Consider the following 22,987-nt stretch of genomic DNA (forward strand, 5'->3'; position numbering starts at 1 on the left):
CTAGGTTGGTGACTTTGTATTTTGCAGGGTTTATTTTTCTTCTGTACTGCCTGTATAGGATTAACAAGAGAAAAAAACAGGGAACTATGGAAAATGGTTTCTAGATCTCTAAGCACATTTCCCACACAACCTACATGTTATTTTTTAAAAAAAAAAACCCAAACAAAAAACTCAACCACCCCACCATTTTGGATTATAAAAACAGCAAAATGCACATCAAACCAAAAGACCCTTAGGCATTTTTGCTGTAAATATTGGGTTAAACTAGCAGCAGCACTGATATACACTGTTTCCTTTCACAGCATTAACAAATTTGAAAAGAACTGTCCCCTCTTTTAAAAAAAGAAAATTGATTAAATGCTTCATTACAGAAATAGATTGATACAAAGGCATTCTAATATAAAAATATTATACTTAAGCATATATGTGTATGTGCACATATTACACTACTCCCAGCCTCAGAGAGTTCCACAGATTCAAATACCAACATCACGTATTTAAGGATCTGAAATTGGTAATTTATTGTTCAAGGTATAGAGAGCTGGGTATTACCTTGCTACCAAATATTAAATATTTTCAAAGATGCCTCAATGCCTAAAGGTACTGAAAGAGTAAATGAGTTCTAGGAGACGCGTAACTCCCATGGGCACAGAGAAAATTAAAAGAAGTTACCTGTGTACCTTCTAGAAATACAGACAATTTTAAAAGCACAATATATTTCTGAAGCATGTTTCAACAAATGGAAAAAAAAAAACAGGGTGGGGAGGTAATAAAGTGAGGGACCTAGATATGGCAACAGGCAAGCTGCTGCCCTGTATGAAAATCCAACCAGCAAACAGCATTTCATTTCTGAATGCAATGAACACCAATAAAATAGAAAACCCTGGAGGGCATGCATGCCTGGATCTCGGTGGTCAAATCCATGCCTGAAAAATTGGGGCATACTCTCCTCAGCAATACAGGATAAAAGCGGATTGGGTTTTTGGGTTTTGTTGTTTGTTGGGGGTTTTTTTTGGCTACAGCAGTTGCTAGAACATCTAAAGTGAGAAGAAATCCAAGATCACTTCCAGGATACGAAGCTGACTTTAGCAGAAATTGGATGGCCTTCAACAGATAAAATTGTTAGAGAGAGAGAATCTAGTGACAAGTTATGTAAAATGGCCATGTTATAGGCTTTCTTGTGCATTCCTCAAAAACTTCTGTTATTGGTTATTGCAGGAGACCCATAACTACTGCCGCTTACTGGTGTTAGGGTGGTTTCAGAATATGTCAATAATAGTACTACAGGTTCTCCATGCTGGAGAAGTAGATTCATTCAAAGCATGGAATTAGTATGCTATGAGGAACTTGAAGCCAGTGATGTCATGAGAACTAAAGTCAGTGGATGAACACAGGGACTGATAAAGTTACAAACCGCCTTCTTGAATCAGACTCATAGTCACACTGCAGAGATCCTGTCATTTAAAAAGGAAGCTCGACATTTCATTTGAAAGGTCGTGCAATATAAAACTTTAAAGAGGAAGGGCTAGAACTGAAGTCAGTTTTCCCAAGTCAAATGCTTCTGTTTTTGAGCATGAGTCATTCCATGCCACTCATCTCCTGGTTTTAAATCCTGTACCCTGTGCAAATACCCCCAAAAACTTCAAGGGTGGAAAGAGGAAGTCTGCTGAAGCACCGTTCTTCAAATGGAAAGTTCTTATAGCTGTTAATCTGCAGTAGTGACTGGAATAAGAAGTTCATTAGTGCTTTACAGGAGTAGGTTGCTCTCAGTTGCATGAATGGGCTCCACTTGGCCTGACGGCATCATATTTCCTGCTCCAAAGAAAGGATACAGAATGCAAAAGCAGATGACTGTGTTCAGACAAAAGGGATCAGTCCCACAAACACAACCTTACTTTCCAGAGTCCTACAGATGTTCATCGGGAAGAAGGGCTCAAGGTGGCTCTCAGCCCCTTTTCCCAAAGCCTTCTGCACCAGAACATCTGACCCTTCCTTCCTTCCCCCTGCCAGAAACCTAACATTAGTGACTCACTCCATAGCCCACAGCCCTTTCTTTCCATTCCTCTCAGCCTTCAAAAAATTGCCCTCAACCTGTAACTACTCTGGAGTTGTAGCTGTGCCAATTCCCCTTTTGCTCAATAAGTATTTTCTGCAAACTTTCCTACTTCTCCCAGCCTCTGCTACTCTACACTACACTACAGTTGCCGTATGTAAACTCTTAGCACAACAGCACATTTGACTTTATTTTCCCCATCTTGTTCAGACACCAACGGGAGATTAAGAAAGAGAAGATATACCCCAAAATCTTCAGGTAAGTATTAGGTAAGATCACACGAAGATCATGTGATCTTACCTAATAAGATCAGTCATTCAAGCACACCGCAATGCTACGTAGATTTGCACGTCAAAATTTCCAGACAAGAAACTAAATGTCTGGTCTAAAGGCCTTCAGATTCAACAGAAAGGCTTCCGGGGAACTTTGCAGCAGGCCTCAATTTGATCACACTATTTTATTACACCATAAACTCCGGAGTAGCTCAGACTAAGAGGTAATGATATACTGTTATTTTAACAGTTCTGTTCCTACGGGAAGCAGCAATTGCCAAGATCTTATCATGGGCTACAGCAGTTCACAGTAATCTATCTACTGAGGCAGTCACACTAAGGAAAGCAATTCACAACAAGTATATAAAGACTTAAATAAAAAAGTAATTTTAACTTAAAGAGAATAGAAAAGAGAACATTTCCTCTTAAAGCTAGCACTGAAAAAATGATGACACTGCTGTAAAAGGTGGAATAGAAAAAAAAAGTTACCGTAAAGTCAAATGAAAGCTGCTGTTTTCTGAGGTATCATTGCAGGCTGATTTCAGAATGGAAATACCCCAACAGTTACATGAGGTGGCAAAGACCCATACAGAAGACCGCAAGGAAAATGGGTTGTACTAAGGGATCCACAATAAACTGCTACTTCACAGAAATGGGAAAAGGTCTTCAGATTCAGTATGTAAGGGAGCAAACTGAATCACTGAGAGGCAGTGAACTGACACCTCAACAAAAGAACCTTGCTGAGATATAAAGCATACATAGATCAACTGTTCATTCAACCCACTTCACAAGGAAGATTGGATTTCTTACCCTATATTAAACTTTACAGGGACAAGAAACAAGGATGTAACTCGTAGGTAACAAGAAGGTCACCTAAAGATCAGACAAATGAACAGATAATTGCATCATATAACATTAAAAACAAGCTGCAGAATTGTAGCCACATAAGTAAATGTATGTTTCAATACCTTTTAAGACATTGTATCTAGGGTCTCAGTTTTGCTTTCAAGTACAATATGGCAGTACTGATTTGCTTATTAATCTCCCTCAAAAAAGCCAGTTGGCTGGTATGACAAGCTTCTTCCTGAGGTCAAGTAGCATGGAGAGAGAGAAAGGGACAGGATTGTTTAAAGTTCAACACCACTATTACGTGAGTTTCAAAAAAACAGAACCACAAATCACACACTTGCAACATGGTTTTCCTAGAAAGCCCCTTGCTAATTCAGCACTACATGGGCAATCTGGAACAGGTTGTAGCAACACAGCGTAAGCAGTGTTTCTGACACTACTCAGCTGGTTGTAGGCACGGAAATAACCCCCCAGGAGAATGTAAACTGGGCATGATTATGTTATTAAATCATATCAGCACATGGGAAAGTGTACTCATTTTTTTTTCTGGGGCCATGTTTATTGCAGCTAGCAAATATTATAGATTGTTTCTCACCACTGACTAGTCTCAACATGCCTAACTGTAGAAATTTAAGAATTATGAAAGTAAATTCTGCAGCACTTTATTGTACCCACTTCATCATGGTAGGTAACTGAACACTGTAAATGCTCAGTTAAACACTCGCACTTGAACAGTTCTTACAACTTGGGTATGTACTTCCAGAAGGAAGAAAGCCATAACTTGTGTCATTTCCAAATTCTAACAGTATATTTATTTTGCATGTTGTCAAAAGGAAGACATTGCTGTAGAACACATCATTGCAATTCTGCAGAACTCAGCTGTTCAGATTCTTGTATTGCTTCAACATCATTATCTGCTATGAGTAAAAACTGATTTTTCAATTCTGATTTTTTTGAGGGTTGCAGCAGAGCCAGGGCAATCAAAGATCTACTCTAATATTAGGTTAAAGAATTACATGAGACTTCTCAAATTTCAGTAAGTTCAAAATACAGTTTGTCCTTGAAATCTGTGACCCATAACAGAAGAAGTTCAGAGTAGCTGGCAGGAACACTCTACTTCTGCTGTTCTGTAGCCATGTACTCACTGCCAAAACAGGAAACAACTGAACGGAGGGTCAGTATAAGAAAACAACTCAATTTCCCTTCTTCTTCATGTCCATCTCTAGTTTTCCTCACAGATATTCAATCTGGTCCAGAAGTGCATCTTAGACACTATTGGAAGGATAGAGACTTTTGAGAAGATGAAATGGCTTTTTCTTGACAGCTGTTGTGCAAAAGAAAAGCTTTGCTATCTGTGTCATCAAACAAAGTCAGTGCCAGGAAATAAACCACAGTCTCATTAAAGTGTCAAGAGGTTCTAACTCAGTTACTCTTCTCCTGTAAGAAAAATAATCACGGAGATGAGATCTGGATCCTGATTTGCCCAAACATTAGAAGTCCCCAGATAGAGAGTTTTGGTTTAACCTCATCTCAAATAGACCAGTGCATCTGACAGCCTGGATATCTACGTAACTTCTAATGGAATTTAGTCTGTGTAGCAAATCCAGACCTTAATTTGTTGCAGTATGGGTTTTGTAGGAGTTTAAAAATGTGTAATTCCTGGCCTGTAGGGTATTCTAGGCTTCATAAACTGGCAATTGTAGTTATTAACAAGCCCTCTTTTCCTAGTTACCTAGTATTTTCATTCTGACATCTCACAAACCATCTAACAGCATTATAGCTTTTACAGTGCTACCACCACACAAAAAAATCCCAACCCAACAAGGTAAAGACCATGCGTGTAGACTTTGCAGGCTTCAGGGAGGGGAGGAAAAAAGGACATAAAAACTGTACATACTAGAAGGTCAGGGAGGGATGAGAAAAGCTTCTTTTCACACCTTTTCAGAGAAAAACCAAACCACTATGCTGCATCACCAAGGTATTTTCTAGAATTTAGACAAGCTGCAAATGACAAGTTGCAAATTGGAAACAAAAGGACAAGAGTTGCCCTTGGAACCGCTGCAGATAGTTTAAAGCTTCTCAAGGGGATCTCTGGCTTCATGAAACAGGAATCATGGAATGGCTTTTTATGTATGCTCATTCAGAATCCTCCACTGTCTTTCAGAGATACCACATACAGTGTTAATAACCTCAGTTAACGTTAAGAAAGCAAGACTGTACTACTGCCCCAAATTCCTACACAATCCATTATCGCCATTTAATCTTAAAATAAATGAATTTATCTGATTAAAACATAAATAATAAAATGTAAGACTCTTGTTTTTGAGTGTACCTTTTTCAGCAAGGTTTACAATGTAACACAGTGAGTTTCAAGCTATCTGCATCAACATCACTCCATGCTCACTGTGTCATCATTTGTATAGGTATACCTGTTCACTTTCATGGTCATTAGCCACCAATATTTTAAAGTTTTACTGCTTTTTTAAGAAGTTAGATTTGTTTTGGGTTTGGGGTTTTTTTGGTGGTTTTTTTTTTGTTTTTTTTTTTAAAATCATCAAGCAGCTACATATTCCCCAATTTCCTCAAAATTGTGTAAACATTTCCAAACACTTGCTAGACTTTCAAAATTCATGGCCTCATATTTAAAAACATGGGCCTCAGAAAGCAGCTGAGGTTAATATACCAATTTGAACATTGGTGTATTAACACTTGATGTTCAGTACTAGAAGTTCTATGTATAAATCCAGAAAGCCTGACTGATTTGTAAGTTCAGTTCTGCACAGAAAAAAAAAATCCAGTCTTTTTTAAAAGGTTTGAGATAATCTTTTGTTTAAACAATTTCAAGGATTGTGCTAGAGTAAGGGCAGAAGACTTCAGATGAAAGCTAATTAGCCTGGTTTGCACAGTTAATACACTAGTAACAACTGGCACTCATATATGAATTTCCAGCTTCAAAAAAAATTTAGTATCTGGCTTATAGAAATAATTTCTTTTGTAAAAATCCACGATGAAACTGAGATTAAAAACTTCCTAATAGCTGTCTAACAACAACCAATTGACACTATATCTCTCAGTAACCAGAGTCCTATTTACTAAAAGATAGTAGACGGGAATGCCATGTTGACATGGTTTAATCTGTAACAGTTTTATCCAAAAACCCTTTGGCAGAAGGATGAAGATTTTTTATGTAACAGGCATTTGATCAAGCTATGAAAACCCATTTCATCTTTAGTTACAATCAACAGAATAAAATCTAGATTTCGCTCTGAATTTAACCAGGTAATTTGATGGATGAAAATCCTTGTAGAGCACATGCATACTCTACCATGAAAAGGATAAACCTACTTCTGCTTAAGTTTTTAAGATGACTGGGCAACTACAAGTACCTACAAAATGATCATCAATCCATGATCATTTATTTAGAAAAAAACCCTGAAAATTAATTTTCCATAAAAACCAGAAGGAGCAGTGACGAGAAAAAAAAAAAAGATTTAGGGTTGAACAAGACTTTTCCTAACAGAAGAGAATCAAAGAGATAGAGGGAATAAACTGAAGTATCATCCTTTATGTCTTTCACTCTGTTTCAGGACCTATCATCAGGTGATGGTTCTTTACCTGTCATGACTGACCTATGGATAGCCTGGTTTTGGAGCCCTGAGAACAGGTTATTCTACCAGGCAGTGGCTAATTTATGTTCAGAAGATCAAGAAAAGGTACTGAAATAAAGGCAGGAAAACAGTGAGAATTCTTGTTCTATATAAGCACAAACCAGTTGTAAACTTCATGACCATTACAGGAATTACCCAGACCATTCTTATTCAGATTTAAATCTCACCCTTAAAAGACCACAACCTTCAAGAAAAAAGGGTTTATTATTTTCAGTCATTTCAAGTGATGTCTTAAAAAAAAATATCACTCATGTGTTGTTAATATCAGAAGTTTCACTTTGGGCAGAAATCAATATGCAGAAAGTGAATCAGTCGAGCCCGACTTCCTGTAAATTGATTTCAGTACACTGAAACAAGCACATTTAAAATCTTGAAGCAGAAGAATGTTCCTGTAAACGAACACAGGCACAGTTCCATTTCATAACTTACCATTCTCTCCCTTCACACAGAAGGCAAGTGAATTTGATCTGTCCAGGGCATCAGAACATTTGCAGAGACAAAAACTTGCTAATAATTATACTCCTAATTCCTGTCAGCTGTTATGACAACAGCAGTAAGCAATTAAAATCATTATCAGATCCTGTCTGAAGTTGTCTTTTCACCCCTCCTCCAGGTGTCCACTCTGACTTTAATAAATACAACAGGAAGTCACCTGTGGGTTTATGGGCTGTAGGCTTGTTTGTTGGGGTTGAGTGTTTTTAAATCATGTCTTTACTAATAAAACTACAGTTTCTAGCTTCTTCTCATGTATTTAAGACTTACTCACATGTTTAAAAAAAAGAAGAAAAAGATATGCAAGAGATCCTTTAACTGAATGATTGTTTCAGAATTTAAACTTGGCCTGGCACCTGAATGACACCAATGAAATATTCTGGATCCAAGTGACATGCTGCAATAAGACCCACTTCCATCACCACCAGCACCTGAATGCCCTCATCAGGCAACAGATTCAAAGTCTTATCAGTTAAAGGCTGAAGAGATCTTTAACGATTCTTTTCTCTTATCTCCCATTTTTGACCCCATGGGCATGCTGCCCACTAAAAAGGATGTAAATTTTCAGAATATTTGTCATTTTCATTACTACTATTAACAAGGAATTTGAGAGGCTCCTAAGGTACTAGGTATTGTACCAATATAGAAGGACAATATAATCTGCCTAAAGGGAGACTCCAGGCAGTTGTTTAGTATTGGATCTACTGTCACTGTTTAAGGCACCCTGAATCAGTTGGGGATACTATTATCATGCTCATTTAATGCACTGTACCAGAATTACTACAATTACCAAAGGACCCAGAGCATTCGAACACAGAACAAGTTCTGTGGTCTTGATGAGTAATATCACACTTTCCAAATCTGAAAGCAAGCAGCCCTGCGTATTTGAGGAGCTGAAGTTTGAGTCTTTCTACTAAGGCTCGATTAAGTTTTTTAAAAAGAGACCTCATTTTAGATTAAAACATATACTTCACATTCACTGAGCTACAAACGAAACTTGTCTGTGGTATTTGTGTCCTTTCACCTTTTCCTGGAAAGTATGTTGACTAAAAGCCAAACAAACAGCACAGCACTTTAGCTGCTTAATAGACAAACACCACAGTCATTTTGCTCAGGACAAATATTTTAAAGAAACAAAATAAGATTACAAATGTTAGATTTTTTTTTAAAGAAATGCCAACATTTGTGCATTTGTCTTATCAGCAGTTTAAACATATACCATTGCAGAACTACCATTGTATTATTTTTAATTCTTTTGTAGATGACATGAGTTAAACACATCCAGATTATTAACTGGTATCTTAAGAATACTGGTCACATTAACAGAAGTCAAGTCCAGTATTCCCTATCTGCAGTGATATATGCTCATCAATAACAAGCAGAACTTCTTAAAATAACAGAACTGGACAGAGAAAAGAGGAGGCTACAATTCCCAAGTGATCTGAATTTTGTCAAGGTTATTTTCAAATTAAGGTATCATACGTAAGATAGAGATGTAATTGTCTAGCACACATCACAACTAGAAATTACCAGAGAAAAACAAAGTCAGCATTAGAGCAATATTTCAGCAAGCCACTGCTCTAACTTTAAAAGATACAGTTCCAGCACACAGTATGTTTCCACAACATGGCTCATACAAGAAGCTCACACAGTCACTTTCCTGATGTGATTATGAAATTATCCACAAAAGCGTAACACAAATCAGAGCTTCCAAACCCAGGGTGATTCCCCAGACATTCTAATTGGTATGATACATGTATCACGTTCTCTCCCCCAGGGAAAGACAATTCTGCCATGAAGCCAGAGCGCAGAAGTTGACAGCACAGAGTATGAGCCCAGTACTAAACCAGAGGCCTGTCCTGGAAAAGGATCTTAGGGAAAATGACAAGGTGTTTACACAGCAGTCCCAAAACACCAACCACAAATAAGCTGGGAACACAACCTCACCAACTAATTAACTTTCCCTTTTCTCCCTAATTGAAACTAATTAGGTAGCATCCATGAAGCATGAGGGATTTTAGTTAGGAGTAAGACCATGAAGTGGCCCTAAGGGACAGGTAAAGGATCTACAAAGTACACAAGACCTTAGCAACGCTTGTGATGTGGGTAAAATTGCCATCTACTACAAAGTCATCATCTCTCCTCAACCCATCATTGTGTCTATCTAGTAAAGATAAAAAAATTACCTGACAAGCTTTGGGGTATTTTATAGTTCTAATCCTCAATGGAATCCTAACAAGTCAGAGAAAGAAAAGTTGTTTTCTTAAACAGTCTCTAGCAGTAAAGTTGTTTGGTTTTTTTTCCCCAGAGAGTTTGATTTTACAGCCATACATTTAGCACAAGGACAATTCCCTGGAAGGCATCTGATTCCCTGAATAAGATCACAAGGATTTTTAACCCTGGATTTGGCAAACAGGAACATGCTTTTTACAGTTTTCAGCTTGTTCTGCAGCACTACTTTCTGTTGCAGATGGATGATGAACCATACATCTGAAAAAAACATACATCTCTCTCTTGAATGGTGCCATATCTACATTCAAGTGGTGGTCATCCAGTTACTAGTAACAAAGACCAATGACAGTTTACCAACACTACTTGAAAACAGGAAATAAGATGACCTCAGAAGTTTTGGTGGGTGCTCAAAATGAATATTAAAAACGAGGTAGAACGAGAGGTGGCTACACAAAGACAATTTGATCAAAAGCTGAAAATTCACCAGAGAGGTCTTATAGCACTAGATGTGCTGAGCTCCTGAGTTCTTCTCATATTTACTTATCAAGCTCTTTAAGAATTCAACAACATGACTTGGCACCTTACAACACAATAATAGGGAAAGTAGGAGACTTCGTACACTCCAAGATTTATCATCAATTCATTTTTGTTTTGCTGTTAACACGACGTTAGAATTTGCATGCAAAGGGAAAAGATAGGCTGTATGTAAGAATATGGACACACATAATCCTTTGCAAGTTCATTAGAGATTTAAAGCTACAAAAATATCCTTCTAGGACTTACAAAGGAAAATATCATACATTTTTTCACATCACTGCTATTGTCCTTTGGATGCCCTCATGTCAAGTTTGTTGTTGTTGCTGGCATTACATTCCAAAATAAACATTTATGTCAACTTGGACTGCTAAACATTAAAGGGTTTCAACGAGAAAGAGAGAGGCCTTTATGCTAGACTAGTGATTTTCATCTACCCTATCTCTTCGGAATATTCAGTTGTGTCCTCCCTCAAGAGTAGTGCAAACCCACCAGTTAAGGAAGTCACCCACTGAAGACAGTCAGAAGACACCTCTTGGTTGCTATTAAGGATGCTACGTGTTTTCTCCAAGTAGATTAGTTTTCATCCACAACGCTCAAACTCATTAGGTTTCTAACTTAGGAGTCAATGTTTGTCACTACCATTTTAGGAATCCAACCACTTCATTGTAATGCTCTCGGGTTGACAGCTGTGTTGGAACAACTATATATTTCTCCTTTCAGAAGGGAGGCTGTTTCTCTGGGCAATTTTTTTAGGCTCTTGTAGGAATGCTTTTGTCTTCCCTGGTCCCTAGAGGCAAGGGAAGAAAGTTTTAGATTAGCTCCCCTACCCCATCATTAGCACTACAGAAAAAAGAATTGTCATTGGAAGCGGACATCATTTAGAGCCATGGGAGCCAGGCCTGGAAATCATGCATTTCCTTTACGTTTTTGCTGGGAAAGTCTTTCTAAATATAAAAGCACTTCTAGATTAATTGTCAGTGGCCTATTTTCCATGATGACACAAAACCAGAAACAAAAGGATTATTACTTAGGAATCAGAACTTCTGGAGTTTGCCTAGTTTTTATTTTCTTGATTTGAGTTGGTCTGAAAGTCTCTTACCATCATGAAAAACAGAAGTGAAAACAGGATTTTATGAAAACAGGATTAACTTGCAAGCATCATTTTCTACACCCAAGACTGACTAAAACTAAACTCAGATCTTATCTACTGTAATTTAGAGGACAGAGTAAGCAAGCTACTGGTGTTAACAGAAGCAAACAGGAATTAAAATAGTTTTTCTAAGACTTAATTCTTATCTGAAGTTAAACTAGTTATGTATGCCTTTAGAAAGCAGTCAGTTAAAGCAGTTTTAGACACCAGCTTGCCATATGTTATGTTAAAATTAGACTGATTTTTTTTTTAAAAAAAAGAAAATTTATGCATGAAGTATGTCTATTTGGTACAGAGATTTTGAGGAATGCTTTTGCTCATGCAGTTATCTTTGCAGAAAGCACCAAATAAAGCTTATTAGAAAAAATAAACTAGTTCAGAACATAATTTTGAAGTTAATCTTGACAATATCTCATAGAGCTGTACACACTTTAGACAAAGCAAGTTCCACCAGCACTGTTTTCCAAATTTTTATTAGTGCAGTTATTTCACAGTCTGCAGAAGTACAGTTCACTGCAATGATTTTTAGATTTCAGGATAGATTTTATAGTAATTTTTACAGGATCTGTACAATGAACATACATCAAGGATCAACAGAAAAACATTTTGAATGCAAACAACAGCATGCAAGAAATTCCTGTATAATGGAGAAAGGCAACTTTCTTGGAGGGCAAGAAAAAGGGGAATATGTATGCTAGACAGACTATATGTAAGCAGCTTACAGAAAACAGTTACTTCATTCCAGGGCTCATGCCTCTTCCTCTGAGAATGCTTTTAGTTTGAATTCATACAAATCATAGACATGATTTTAGCGTAACACAGCCCAAAAGCCAACTGAGGTGTTCTGTTGTGTCTCTATATTCACAGTTTGTTCGATTTTAAAAGTAATGTACCAGTTGCACTAAAATTGTTTATTGTACCTAGTTTGTCAGTGTGATAAACACACATTAATATAATTTTTCAAAGTAATAACATGGGTTCCATTGAGAACTGGAGACATTATAAACTGGCTAAAAATAGTAATTTGAATTCCTAGCTTAGTCAGCTTGGCAGAAACAGCTGTGTTCACTGTACCCTCTAATTAGTTTGCATATTATAAGAGTTCCAAAGGTTATTTCCCTCTCAGAAACCTACTAAATTAGCCTTCACAGCACAATACTGTTACCATATCAAATGCAACAGCAACAAATTTGTTCAGACTTTAGAGACTTACCACTATTTTTTCTGTAATGTTTCATTTATAAAGGCATATATTCTTATTTGATAAGGTAAAGGCAATCTCCTCTCTATCTGGAGCATTCAGAAGAGCCTGTCTTGAAAGGAAAAGGTCCAGTTCATAGCTGCTTGCTTATGAACATGTACTCCTTGTTTAAAGAGCTCTGAACTCTAGTTTCAGTAATCAATGCACAAAAGTGTTCACAGAGCTCCTGTATCTATCCAGCAGCAAAAGCATGAAACAGAGAGACTTGAACACACTTCTCAAACACAACACACCAGAACTGCCATGAAGGGTTTTTGTGAGCCCTCTGTGTTTTTCTAAAAACCTGGAGGTTGCTATTTCAGAGCCATTTTTGTTTAGATGATGGAAGAAATGCATTAGAAATCAAAGGCATTTTTTTTAGCCAAACTGAACATTTAACACTATATCTTGGCAACACAGCCCAAGTTTCTGCTACATAAACTTCTGAATACTTTACATTGCATAGGTGAGACTTTCAAAATGTTGACTGTCCCACCAACAGCCAAAAGATCATTGGATTTACATGGCAGAAGTTGTGGCAAGCCAATGTGGAACATGCTTAAATATAAACTAATGGTCAGATTTTAAAATTAAAACATAGGTGGATCTACATGTGCCAGATTCTCACTCTGCAGAAACAAGTATATCAGTAATGAAGAATGAAAGAGGAGGAGAAGCAACATGCCTTACCACAGTGCATTTAAAATTGGCATTCACAAATAAGTCATATTTAAGACATCACATTTTTGGTTTATATATGTAAGTTATTTTATTAGTATTTTTATAAACAGAAAAGGTAAGAGAATAATTTATTGAAATATATTTCTATTGGTGAAAGCATATATCAAGATCTACTTTTTTCAGAGGCAACTATGAAAAACTACCACAACATAAAAATCTGTGTTAAACCTTTAAAAGAACAAGCAGAGTAATACCAGTAAATGTTTAATATGAAAAAGAAAGGACTCAGTTCTAATTCAAGTGGACTCTGTTCATTACTTTGAAACACTGAGCAAATGCAGTCAAGAGTTTCAATGTTTTTTTCCTCTCACGGCTAAGGGGTGTCACTCTGCATAAATTTCATTCACATGGGGTACTCTAATAATCTAAAAACTAAATATATTCCACTATATTTGCAAATGTTAAGGGAATAAAGTCACATCATGACTACAATGTGGCACATATTTAGACCATGTCAGTATTACTTTTGTTTTTAGAATACTATCGGACAGGCAACAGCCATATTTCCAACTTTCTACCAATTCCATCAAAATTCTCCAAGTTATGAGTTCGTATGTAGAGGAAGTACTAAAACACACAAGAAAGGAAGTGGCAGGAATTGTTAAATAGGAAGTTGTGAACTCTGCGTTACCTATGAAAAAAAAAAAAGCAAAGAAAAAAAGAAAAAAGGTATCTACATCTTATTTAGGGGTAAACTTCATTTCCTTGAAGATGTTTGTACCATACGTTGTTTTACTGGCTTTCTTGAGATGCAATTTTTAAGGGAAAAATGTGAGGGCGATTACTAGATTTATTTCCACCAAGAAACCCTGTTCATTTAAAATGATGAACCAAAAGTTACAACAGGTACTCGCTCCATAATGTAAGTGGGTTTCCCTCCTGCATTCTGTTTCTTCGCTACAAATTAGGGTATAATACAAAATCCCAGCAAATTCTAACCTATGGCATAAGAATGCTTCACCGTCTTGGCCACTAGTAAGAACACGGGTAATGGAACTAAAGATTCATTCTGCCAAAGCATACTCATTACACTATTACCAAAAGCTTTTTACCATTTCTAACACAAAGAGATTCAAGTTTAAAGAGAATGTACAATTAACAGGATTGCACAAACCACATTCATGCCTCTGCGTGCAGAGAATGGCCAAACTCGAGCTTTGCTCCTACAACGCCACCAGCAAACAGTCATGCTTTTAGTAGTTACATTTTTCAGCATGCTGCCCAAATCTGTATTTGGGAACTTTAAGTAGTTGTAACTGCTTACCTACCATTCCCAGAAAGAAGCTACAAGTATCCTTTCTTAAACTAAAGAAAGACTTTTGGACTGAAATCTGAAGAAACACACTGGATTACAAATTCACACGAACAGCCTGGGATCTGTTTAATATGGCTGTTGCTGTTATAATCACAGATGCCCACTTCACTGTACTTATAATATTCAAATTTGGAAAGGAAAATTTTAGAGATGATTAAAAGCATACTGAATTCATTGAATGGTGCAACCTACAGGTTGCCAAGCTACTGCAATGCACACAAAAACCTGCTGAGAACAAACAGTACTGCTGAAAACAGATGTTAGATAAAGCAGAATTAGGATACTCCTGTTTTCTCTCATGACTGTCTAATACGTGTTTAGAAACCAATCTAAGCTAAGCTAGTTTAATATTAAAGCTTACAGCTTTCTAAACCTCAGCTCAGAGTCTATGGACCAAATACAGTTTTGGGGCTAAGTCAAACACTGATGCTCTTTCCCCCATCCCCACAGACAGAAGCTTACGCATTTGTTTACCTGACTATATGACTGTCAGGTCACGTAAGGGCTGAACAGGCCACGTGACAGATGCACAAGCATGTTGTCTGATGATGGGGACAGAACAGACTGTTCAGCCTTCACATGGCTCCAGGACAGAATGGTTGGGCACCTCTGTTCTACACCAAGGTTTAACAGAAGAAGTTGCACTTAAAGCTGAATGTTTACGCAACTACTTCCAGAGTAGTAAACCATTCTAAGAAAAAAAAAAAAAATAGAAAAATCAATACCTTTTTGGGGAAGAGAAACTTAACCCTTAAATGCTGACAGCAGAGATGTAGCATTTACTGAACTGACATTCAAAGAAGTTCAGTTACTTAGATCTGAGGTAGGTTTCTGAGTACTTTGCTTTACTAGCTGACCTTCACAGACAAATAATAATGCATATTAAGTCTTTAGTCACAGTAGATATCAATATTGCATTTTACTTATCATAAGCAGTTCCCAGTGTGCGTTAGCATTTAGTTCTCACTTAGCAAAGGTGAATAAAAGTACGTCTTCAGAAAAGACAATGTGTAAGAAAATCTGCCTATGGCCAATGAGCTTGAGAACTTCCTGTGGAAAGATACAACCTCTCCCTCAATCCAAAAGCAGCCATATCTTAAGTGGTAAAAGTTATTCTATATTTTATTATTTCTGCAAGTTGCAAAGCAATACTTTAAGACACTGACAGAACCAATCCTGTGTTACTAGAGATTCTTTTAACTGTCACTGCAGTGAGAGAGAGCTTTCACTTCCAGCTGTGCAGGTCATCTCCCCATCTGAAAGCAACTGAGACTTTAAAAAACAAATGTCAGTGTTAAACAGGCACATCACATAACCAAGATAAGCTTTCACAGACATCTTAATGCAGGATAGATTAGCACTCTGCACACCAGTACATGAAAAAGACTGCAAAACTTGACAAGGTAGGCCTTCAAAGGACTATTTAATCCTCCCCACGCTAATGAAACAGATTTGTGAGTAAAAGTAAGTTGCATGGATCAGATGAGATAAACAATTTTGCCACTTCATGCATCTACTAGTACTGCTAGTTTAAAATAATTCACTCTGAGAACACCAATTGGTTTAGCAAAGACAAGCAAATATCGTAACTTCTGCCCCTATACTGACAGCATCCTCTCTGCAAATGCACGACTCCTATTACTTCCTATACTCCTCTTTCACAGCCCAGACACAGGGCTGGACCTCACGCACCACACCCACAGCGCCACTAGACTCTTGCTCATCATGTTCCACTTCCTGGCAGCCAGAGCCGGTTATCAGTCTTGACTAAACATGCTTTATAATTTGGTGGCTATCTCAAACCCTCATTTGCAGTCTTAGCACGTATCTGGAACAGCTACGGGGGGGGGGGGGGAAGTATACAACGCAGTAACTTCCAACATCTTTAAAAAACTCTTCACCCCTATCACAACCCTTCCCATTCCCCTGCCCCCAAAAGACGGTTAGACTGAAGCTTCTGAGCACTGATCGACAAATAAAGGTTATTGACTATCAGATCACACAAAAGTGCCTCTTAAAAAAACAGTGCTGAGGGCAAAGCATTTTTACTAGAAGATTGGATTATTTTTCTCTAAGTATTCCAAGATAGAATTTGGCATATAGAGAGGTAGTTTTATATGGAGAACACACTGTTAGCAAAGACTTTAGTACAAGAAAACCCTAAAGATGTAGACATTACATGAAAACAATAAATGTTTGAGTGTTTGCTCCTAAATAGGTAGCAATATTAACTTATTTAGCTACTCTTAAAAAGATAATAAGCACCTAACAGTTACCCAAAATCCCCACTTCACGTGGTAAAGAATTCAGCAGACACAACAGCAAATAAGGAATTTCCTGCTGTCAATCAGTCACAGAAAAGTAGTCTGTATGCTGGACTGCATAAAGCAATCAAGTAAAGCCTGGCATAATGGACTTGCTCCTAACAGAGGTTCTGAATGGTAAGCTTTACACAGACTATAAACAAGAAATCCATGAAGTCTTTCTGCTGTGCCTGCTTCTTGACAAGCTTTAAAAAGACTTGTAAGATTAGACCTCTTCACTAATGCTCTCATGTTGGCTAATAAATCCAGTAACTTAGCAGCTGTAAAGATTTTACATATTTTCAACCTCCTGTTCCAGTCTTTCACCTCTACTGAAAAGAAGACGAGTCTGATGGACACAGAACAAACAAGCTCCAGCACCTGGGGGTACCCCCCAAAACCGGCCCTGTCCAGAGAGGACAGCTGACTGCCTCGGGGTTTTGAACCTCAGGCTGCTTAGATGCTCCCTTTGACCCAGCCAAAACTACCCGTGCTCACCACCCAGCTTTGCCTCTGCGTGCCTCTGCCAACCAAAGCCAGATTGCCACATGCTCTTTCACAGTTCAGCTGTCTGTTCATAGGTGTCAGTTAGAGTGATGATTGTAGAAGAATTGAGAGCAATTGCTATTGAAAGGGAAATTATTAATGAGCCACCTATTAATATTGCTCACTGGCAAATCAAACAACTGACCCCCCCAACTCAATATTCCATTTTTCAGCACACTACCAATTCAACCACAGCTAATGTTGTAATATGCAAGGATAAAAAGGGTGGGTTTGTTGGTTCACAACATGTTGTCCTTCACATATTTACTATACTAGTTTTGAAACAGTACAAGGGCAGATCTGCTCTGGTCATGAAACACTTCAGGCCAATTCTAAGAAGATATCAATACTGGGAATGAAAACATTGTACAAGTTGAAACCAGATTCTTGCTCATGTCATCCTACAGACACTGCCGAGCACTGTGCAGTTCTAGGTAGCAAACTGCGATTTAATTTTGAAAATTCTGTGTTGTCAAGTTTAAGATACAAGTGACAATGTTGCTTTCCAATTTAATTAAATTGTAAAGGAAATAAACAAAAACATTTTCTAGAGTTGGATAGCTGTCCACTCCCCCATCCTTTGGTGGTTAAAACCTTCCCCATTCTTCTTCCACTTCTGGAACTATTCAGAAAATTTCTAAAATGTGTGTATATGTATTTTGGCTATTTAATAATCTATGTAGTATTTTTCCAGTTCTTGCTCCAATGACCCATCCTCTCCTTTCCAAAAGGAGTTCCTCTTACTAAAACCTTACTAAAAACTCTGTCAGAGTTCTGTTTTTCCAGTAGCCCCCATCTTTAGCCATTTATGCCTGCACAACACAGAGCAAGGATGTACATTCTACACAAGGATGGCAGAGTTTTATTCCTATTTCAAGCAGCTGCAATGACTGTACAGAAGACCGTGGAAAAAATAGGCCCTATACTGTATAATGGAATCAAGATCTTCTGAACTAGTATGGGTTATTTTTCCTGTCAGAAAAAGGAAGTATACTCTTCCTTAGTCGAAAATGCATTTTTAAAATAGATTTCACATTTTACTTCCTGTGATCGCATTAAAAGGTCACACTGTTTATGCTACTGTAACCTGTTACTCTGGGATTAGAAATGATATAAACAAGCAATTCTCATTCAAATGTGCACAAGGGAAGAAGGTTATGAGAACATTCCTCTTTATGTGTAGACTACTTGTTCTTGTTCCAAATAAATATAAAAAAAATCTGAGAAACAGAGTGTCTTTTGTAGAACGGCTCACAGCATCAAGTACTTGATGAATCAAGCACTTCACAGAAGAAGCATAAAATTCTGGGAACTTGAGATACAAGAAAAAGCACCTGAAAGATCACAAATAGAACAGGTCCTTTAAGTTCAAAATACTGCTATTTAGTAGCATTTTTAACAAGCAACTATTTTAGTCCAAAAAGTATAGCAAGCTTTCTTCCCAGAGGGGAGAGTTTCCTCTCTGCCTGCAGTGAGATCTGCATAGTTCCACACTTGCCACTGGAAGAGCATGGAAGTTCTTCTACAATTGCCAATATCGGCAGAATGCAAAACTTGCTTTGTTGTTGCTTTATTTCCTATTTCTACTAATGTTGAAACTGTTTTAACCTTATTCTAAGTACAGGAAAAAGACTGCACCACACGATTCAAATCTGATTCAACAATCTCTTAACAGTTGGTGAGACAAGTAACTCTTCCTCGTCATTGATGTCTTCACACTCGGTGCTGAAGGTGACTTTTTACCCCTTGAACCACATGTTCCCAAAGCATCCACCAACAATCAAGAGCTGAGACAACTATGGAACTACTTAAAGGCCTGGATCCTAACACAGAAGGAAACAAGATGTCCTATATACAAAGTAGAAATACAGTTTCAGTCCCTAACAATGGAAACAGGCCTCTGAAACAGGCCTTTAATGTATCAGCATGCTACATACGTAAATCCAATATGAGATTAATGCTGGATTCAGTGGAAAGGTTTTTTTACCTCTCTACTTTCTTTTGTGAAGGATATGCCCGACTAGGAAGCAGGACCGTCCAAATACTTTTTCATTCCAGAGGTTAACAAATCAGCAACTAAATAAGGTACGTGTTCAGTATCGGTGATACCAAAAAAAATTCTGCTTTATAGTATAATTTATTATGCCAACAAGGACAGGTAGGAGACAGCAAGACAGTATAAGTTGAAAACAAATGCCACTAGAGAAAAAAGATAACACACACACACCCAGTTTGGGAGGAATCACATCTGACTTAGTGTCGATGATAAGTATTTTGAGTTGAAAAATATAGAGACTCTAGCTACAACAGTTAAAAACACAGATCTCTCAAGTAAGCTGGCTGTATTTATGCTGCTTTCACAAGTAGTTGCCCTTTACCAACTCGTTACTCCACTACTTACGAATGCAAAACCAGTAACTTATGGAAATAATGTGTTTATCAGTCCATATTCTAGGATAAAGTATTGTGCAAGGTGAAAACATATGGAAACAGAACCTACAGAATTAGAAAGAAGAAAAAAATGAATTAAAAACCTTTCCAAAAGTTTCATATTGTGCTAGCTCATTTTCCTTCCCAACAAGGACATTACATTTTTACTGCTGTCCTACGAACCTTTTTTCTTAAATGTAAAAAGCACAAACCCAACTTGAAAGTAGATCAGCTATCACTATTAGCAGAATCACATGAATTTCCAAGAATCACTTTTATCACTTTTTCTTAGTATAATATGACAGGCAAGTTGTTGAATCCTAGCTGTGTTTTGCGTGGGTGAGAGAAAAAGCACATCTAAATTCACAGGGTTGGGTAGAAAATGAATTGGCATTTGTACTACATGATCTACAAAGTGAACACACAAAGGCATTTTGATGCTGTATCATAGTGCCTCTCCCAGCCAAACCAGCAAGGGCATGTCTACTGGCACCAGAAAGATAAACAAAAAAATGTTTCTTGTGCAAATCAACATGAAACAAGTTGACCAATGACTAAAAAAAATAAATATCTCAATGGTAAGTGCTGTAAACATCAAAGCTTACAGATCGGATCAAGTTCATGTTATTAATTATGAACATTGCAGAGACTCTGTTTCTACATTTTCATAAATTTGCTTTTAGAAAAAAATGCACACATTGTTCACTAGGGCTGCTTTCCTCTGACAGTGATGCTGTACACACTTTTACAGAGGTACAGATACACATGTTCCAGTCTAATAGTTCTAGTCTAGTCTAATATTTTAAAAATAACAAAGTTTTAAGTTTATGTAATTCTGTAAAATGTCTGAACACTGACAGCACTTCAGATCAGCACTGAAGATGATGCAAAACCTTAGGCAATCCCCTAATGTTTGTCTTGTATCTCAGTTTATACTCACCTTTTTCCAAATCAGTATTCCAGAAATAAGCAGAATTAAGTAAACTTTAATATGAAATCCTGCACTCGGGAACATTCTAATTAACCACTAAGGGATTGGGGTGTTTTTGTTTCTTTTGTTAATGTGTTAGGTTTATGGCACAATATTCAATTTTCAAGTTTTTATCAATTCATTGTTAATAAGCCTGCTACTCAACTCACATTTTGAAAAACTTTCACTCTATGCAGAGAACTTCCACTGCTCGACAACAGGCCTCTGTTTTAAGAGGAGAACAAAATTACAAGAAAGACTATGGTCACAGGAGAAAATCCTCCTATGATGTTGAACTGCCTGAACCATTACAGGAGCTGAGCTTTTTGTCACACAGTGCTAACCTAATTTGCAGGCACTTAAAAAAACCCTAACACACAAAACCTAAAACCCTACTAGAAAACTTAATTTTATCAGTAACAGAATACTGATACTGTATGTGTGGTTTTGGTTCCTTCCCTTTTGTGTTACAAAAGGCATAAAAGTAATTTTGTTTTTTAAAAAAAAAGCTCTGTAACACGTTACTGAATATAAATCTCATTTTGCATATGGTGAGACTAAAGAGAAAACTAGTTTATTTGACTATGGGAAAACAAATCCAGTGGCATATCTGGTGACTGAAACAACCCACCCAATTCTCACATTCACTGGAGCACAAGCAAGCACTTCAAGCTTTTAGCCCTTTTTATAGATTTTTTTTCTTTTGTTTGTAAACTCTTTTTCCTCCTCCATTTTCTTTCAATTAGAAGATGTACACTTTGACTCATACACGAATTCTGAATTTTAAGGAATCGGTTAGTATCCTCAGGTATTTAATGAGGCTAAATTCACAATCCAAATAGATTATTATGTCATGCTAGTGACACTGATCTAAAACCTGAGAACTTGTACATTTCCAAGAAAGCAGCAGTAATATTTGTGTTAACCACAGCTTAGAAAGTCTCAGGTAAAGAGAACCCTTGGAGAAAGTCCATTTGCAAAGCAAGTATTACAAGAAGAGATTTCATTTTAATGTTTAGTTAACTGTAGAATGAACTGTTAATTCAAACCTACTCAGAATATTTAGAAAGTTATTTTAGTTTCAAAAATACTTGGTCGTCTACTACCACATTTTATTCTCTACTTACAAGGGCTATTTCTATTTGAATTTAACATCATTTGGCATGTGGCCAACACTGCATTCCCCTTAACTGTCCGTTTCCTTCTATATATGTACCCTTACAGCAGACAGAGAAAGAGGAATAAATAACATGTGGAAGAACACACTAAAACCGTAAAACCCTTCTGAAGCACTGAGAAGCAGATGTAGTACTGTCTGCATGTTGTATGATTTCTAGATATTTAGCAACTGACGTCCCCTTAACAGTACGCCACATCAGGCTCCATTTTTCAATGTTCTACTTATAGCAATACTATCACAGAAGATTTAGATTCAAGTACTCCAATTTTAAACTCTGAAAACCAAGCAAAATAAGCAAAACTAAGCAGCTTAGTAGCTCCATATAATGGGACTTGCACAATCTCACATTTGCCATCAGTAGACACAATCAGTCTTGATCTGGAAAATTTAGTCTAAGTAACCGCTGCAGCAGAGTACCCTGAAACATTCTCAGTAGCACAAAACATACTGTCACTTGCAATTGAAAGTAAACTGTTTTTCATGGAGAGGATACTGACTTTGCAAGCCACAGAGACTTAGCTACTTCATCGTTGTTAGCCTCTCCCACACTTGTATCAAGATTCAGTGGCTGTATAGCACTGGAAAACATGGAATATCTTTAGCTGTACTGAAGGAAAAAAGAGCCTCCCTGCAACTATCAGTTCTAAACTAGCTTTCCATAACCAGAGCCAATTAAGCTAAGCCTCGAATGAATCAACATAGCATGAATTAAGAAGTGGCAGGGCATGCATGCAGAGACCTGCACTTTCAAGTAGCAGGAACTGGCAGAATAAAGCTCAAAGATGCATTTATCATAAGTCATGCTCATGCCACAATTTATCTGCTGCAAAGAAGGTTAAAGTTTTTTAGCACCAGAGCAAAAGAGTAACCCAAATGCTTACAGACTGCAGCAGCACAGAGTCTGAACTCTCACTGCAGTTTATAAACCGAAAACACTAGTAGAACTTCCTGTTCATTTACTTTAAATACACAACACAACCACACCATTATAAGTCTACAGGGTCAACCA

The 22,987-nt window shown here is 37.3% G+C and overlaps 1 protein-coding gene across 7 annotated transcripts in view; it reads right to left on the reverse strand.

Moving 5' to 3' along the window:
• PTPN1 (protein tyrosine phosphatase non-receptor type 1) overlaps positions 1 to 22,987 on the reverse strand; it is a 45,520-nt gene that overhangs the window by 18,411 nt on the left and 4,122 nt on the right. For 2 of the 7 annotated variants that reach the window (XM_074843204.1, XM_074843206.1), the window contains one exon: positions 12,467 to 12,566. The exons of 3 other annotated variants lie outside the window; for them this stretch is intronic. The gene's annotated coding sequence lies outside the window, so the exon portion shown is untranslated. Of the gene's footprint in view, positions 1 to 12,466; positions 12,567 to 15,023; positions 15,241 to 22,987 lie in introns of those variants that run through there. 2 more of the 7 variants (XM_074843207.1, XM_074843205.1) reach the window with 2 other exon arrangements.

Source organism: Strix aluco, chromosome 17, assembly GCF_031877795.1.
Source record: "Strix aluco isolate bStrAlu1 chromosome 17, bStrAlu1.hap1, whole genome shotgun sequence".
Taxonomy (NCBI): domain Eukaryota; kingdom Metazoa; phylum Chordata; class Aves; order Strigiformes; family Strigidae; genus Strix; species Strix aluco.